Genomic DNA, 4,800 nt, shown 5'->3' on the forward strand with positions numbered 1-4,800 from the left:
AATATTAAAAATGTATTATAATTTTTGAAACTCTCTTTTGGGATTCCTTCATTGTTTAACCTATCAGGCTACTTAAATAGCAAGGTGGTATGGGCCCCTCACCGCCTTCGAAGGGGTCTGTGGTCCTATGGCCCTTCCCATGTAGGAGCTGTGTTACCAGGTAAGATCCTTGAGGTGTCAAATGTCCAGTGTAGGACAGGGACAGTTTGCTTCATTTATTCATCCTGTGTGTTCGTACATGGTCATGTCGCCGTAAACACTCTGAGAACAGATGATGTGAATGCCCTGGAGGTTGCTGAGTGGCTCTACTGGTTACGCTGCCTGACTTTACAATGATGTCAGCAGAGGGAATAGAGAGAATTACTTTTCTCTCTAGCAATTTTGGGGACATTTTTGATACACAATTGAAGTTAGAGGTAGAAATTATGCAGCCATTCAGAAAAATGAAGCTGTTTTAGGAAAATGAAAAGCCTTCGGATCCTCTTATGCAGCATAACTGACGTATAAAACGTCGGAGATGCTATGCTTTATTGCTGTTTCCCTCCACGGGCGCACACACATCTTTGCATAAATGGGCAATAAGCTCTATAGAAAGGGTGAGATCACGGGCCTTCCGTGTTATCTGAGGGACGCGGCAGGCACTGTGCCTGGAGTAGCGTTGCCAGGTAAGATCCAGGGCCCCCGATTAAATTTGAATTTCAGATAAAGAACAAATAATTGTCTTAGTATGAGTGAACAGTATATATTTAGTATACACGTACCCCATGTAGTGCTAAATCTGACCACCCTAACTTGGAGATAAAGAACGAACAGAACCAAGGTACCGAAAACAGACATGTGATGAGTTGGGGATGGAAGGCGTAACTGCCACCCAGCAGGCGCTCAGTAAATGCCAGATCCCACCATCTCTGCAGGGGACAGGCAAGGGTGAATTCCTCCTTTCAGGTCCTGTGGGAAATCCTAAAACAAAGTAACAGATCTCAGGTGTTTTAAAAATCTTTGTATTTAATGAATTAACAGCTTCATCACCTACCTGAGGTGGTATATTATTCATAGCTACAGGATTTGTTTTTAACATTAATTCACAAGGCTCTAGACACTCGGTGGTCCAGGGATGGTTAAAAGTTTAAAATGTGCTGACAAATACCTCCTCCAACACTATCAGTTAATCGTTTTAACTGTTGAGTTCACTTGGTCCTTGGTGAGTACAGTGATAGGCATGGTCAGTGACAGACCCTATTTCCATGTGACAAATGGGGAAACTGAGGTCTAGAAGTGTACTACACAGCCCAGGCTCAAAAAAGTAGAAATGGCAAGACGGGGGTCAGAACCTGGGGTCAGGGCTGCTCCGTGGGCTGAGACCTGTGCCGAAACTGGCTGACAGAGACAGGGCCTCGAAGACTTCCGGGTCCTCAGGGGTCCCTGGGACAGGAAGGCCGACTGACTGCGGGAGCTGCAATTACCTCACGAGGAAATTATTTCTTTAGTGTGAAGCAGAATTGCTTCTGGTTCTGGTCCTCCAGGCACAGAGACACCAAGAAAACACAGTTAATTAGGCACTTCGAGTCTAGACAACTGCCTGCAGAATCAAGTTGGAGGATTCCCACCTTGCCCTGAAGGTTGGTAACCTTAGTTTCTATGCGAAGTGCTTCAAAGATGACCTGGTAGAAAATGATGCCAATCGAGCTCTCATTGAAAGGCATTTCAGGCATGAGGTGGGTGGCCTGCCCTTTGATGGGGAGGAAAGGCTGCTAGCTTTCTGTTGATAATTCCCAGTGTTCCTAACAGAAGGCATAGCCTGTCTTAACCCCAGGACGTTTTGCCACTGGCCTGCTGGCCTTCCAGCTTGGGAGGGGCTGAATACACGGGAATAATATAAGTTAGAATATATGGAGAACAGTGATTCTCAACCAAAGCCAAGTCTGTCTCCAAAAGGAAACTGGACAACCTCAGGACAGGTTTTTCTGCTTGTCACCACCGGGACCATACTCTTGGCCTCTACTGCGTAGTGGTCAAGAATATTACAAAACTTCCTGCAATAAGCAGAATAAACCCTGACACTAAAAAGCTTCTGATTCAAAATGCCGGTTATGGCTGGGTTGAGAAAAGCTGCTGTAGAAGACTCCATCATTCCTTGGGTCTGCAAGTATCACTCTAATCGCTTGCCTTACAAGCAGCATATAAGAACAAGGACTGACACTGTCTTCACTTGGCTCTGGGGGTAACACACTCTCCCACTTACTGTTTCCTCTCTTTCAGCGAACTTTCTGAGTCTCCTTGGCTGTCTCTCTGCATCTCTCAGACCTCTTAAAGTGGCCATGCACCAGGTCTCAATTCTTGACTGTCATTGCTCTACATGCCCCCTTGGTGATCCCATACAGTCTCAGGACTTTAAACATCATTGGCATTGTTAACCTCAAATTAAAAAGCCAAAATGAGAGGCAACAAAGCACTTATTTTTGGATCAAAGAATTACAATTGTGGAAGCACAGATTCAGGGACAAATCCAAATACTGTTCTGATCACAGGGGGGAAGCAACAGGTTTTTATGAGAAAAGGAAAGGAATAATTACATTAAAAAAAAAAAAAGAAGGAATCCCTAGATGTGCTGGTAAACTGAGCTACTCTTGGCGATACACGATTGGTTACAGGTTCCGTCTTCAGATAGAGGGCTCACAATCATCAGTCTTTGTGGTCAGAATGTCCACTTTCCTGCTGGCTTTACCAGCAATTGTTTGCAAGATAAGGTTGGTTTGGCCCAGTCCAAAGGTCTGGGAACATTCCAAAGGTTCAGGGAACAAGATGTGCAAGGCAGTGCCTCTGGAACAGCAGCCCCATTTATGTTGACTTTTACAACATATCAACGATCCCTGCGTCTGTACCATTCCAGACTTAGACCTCCAGATGCATATATCTCCCCACCAACCTGACTCCTCTATTCTGTGCCCAGGAGATATTTCACACCCAGTGTGTCTAAAAAGTAAACTTCTAATTCTCTCTTACATTCCATATCTGATCCATCCACATTCTGTTAATATTTAGGCCCAAAATACTGCAATCATGTTTACTCTTTATTTTTCTCAAGTCTATATATTTCATCTGCCAGCCATAATTGATGACTCTAACTTGAAAATATATCCAGAATCTGATCAATTCCTATTATTTTCACTGACCCAGTGTCTTAGTCCATTTGAGCTACTGTAATAAAATACCACAGACTGGGTGGCTTGTAAACAACAGAAAGTCCTTCTTCCCAGTTCTGGAGGCTGGAGGTCCAAGGCCAGGTGTCAGCATGGGCAGGGGAGGCCCCTCTTCCATGCTGCGCTCTTTTCGTTGTATCCTCACATGGTGGGAGGGGCTAGGGAGCCCTGTGGGATCTCTTTTATAAAAGCTCCAATTCCTTTCATAAGGGCTTCATCCTCATGACTGAAGGACCTCCCAAGGGCCCCAACTTCGCACACATCACATTGGGTATTAGTATTCCAACACGGGCTTTTGGGGGGACACAAACATCCAGACTACAGCATGCAGGGTCAGGCCCTGCTTGTTTGTTGCCTAGGTTACTGCTATACCCTCCTCACTGCTCAGGACCACTGCTGTGTCCACAGAGGCTGAGGTGGCTAAACATCCCCCAGTATTCAAAACTGGGCAAAAGCATGCTTACAGACTTACACAGATAAGTCATACACAATTGTGTTTTATACGAATAAGACATAATTATAATTGCTAATTATATTAGTTCCTTTTTATTGGTATAACGAATTCCCACAAACTCGTTATAGGTTAGGAAGAAACCCAGTATAGGACTCACTGGACTAAAATCGAGGCATCAGCAAGGCTGTGTTCCTTTCTGGGATTTCTAGGGGAGGATCCCTTTCCTGTCACTTCCCAGTCCGAGAGGTACTCCGCATTTCCTGGTCTCTGGCTCCTTTTTCCACCTTCACAGCCAGAAATGGTGAGTCCAGTCTTTTACCCATCACAGTGCCACATTACTCTGACCTCCACTTCTTTTTCCTTCCTCTCCTTTCAAGGAGCCTGGTGACTACGCTGGGTCTACGTAGATAGTCCAGGAAAAAGTCCTTACCACCTGAGTACATATCTAACTGCAAGTGCACCCTTCATTCCTCTTGGCTGTGTGCCTTTGCGAATTCACAGTTTCTGGAGAGGAGGACACGGATGCTCTGGGCAGCCATTATTCTGAACACCACACTAATCATAGCTTTGTCTTTTCCTTTTATTTATTTATTTTTTTGAGGGAGGTACACTGTTCCCGGAAGTATTGCAATGCCGGGTCAATGCATGGAGTTGATGGAGGAAGCTCCTATTCCACCTCCCCACTCCAAAAATCCATTAAATATATTGTCCTCAAATAGAGGACGTATTAGATATTAAATTGGCAAGAACAGATACTACACTTGATCTTAGCCAAATGGCTGAGAAGCAATCATCATAGCTTTTTCTAGTCCAGCTCTAAAATTTTGATACTTATTGCTTGATTCCTCCCATTTAATTAACCCAAACACTTGACATTACATATTGCTAAAATAAAGCAACAAAGGAGAAGAAATAATCATAAAATATTGACATTGATGCCAAGTAGTCTTTTATGGGAAGATTATTTCATTTTAAAAAATTGTCAAAGGAAAAATATTATGTTTGACAGGGAATTTATTCCAAAACCAACTTTTCAGGACAACATCAACCTAGAACACTGAGTAATATTTCAACTTATTTCTTTGACCAATTCGTGGGCTTCTCCATATGTTCATTTCTTTGGGACAACAGTAGTAACAGCACTTA

The 4,800-nt window shown here is 43.7% G+C and overlaps 1 non-coding gene across 1 annotated transcript; it reads right to left on the bottom strand.

The window, feature by feature from the left end:
* Positions 1–4,254: 4,254 nt before the first annotated feature.
* On the bottom strand, positions 4,255–4,445 carry LOC129066771 (U2 spliceosomal RNA). The gene has a single exon (XR_008528716.1). It is a non-coding gene; the product is annotated as a U2 spliceosomal RNA (small nuclear RNA).
* Positions 4,446–4,800: the final 355 nt, after the last annotated feature.

This window comes from Pteronotus mesoamericanus, unplaced genomic scaffold (genome assembly GCF_021234165.1).
Source record: "Pteronotus mesoamericanus isolate MK-2021 breed Mesoamerican mustached bat unplaced genomic scaffold, CSHL_Meso_final contig_2, whole genome shotgun sequence".
Taxonomy (NCBI): domain Eukaryota; kingdom Metazoa; phylum Chordata; class Mammalia; order Chiroptera; family Mormoopidae; genus Pteronotus; species Pteronotus mesoamericanus.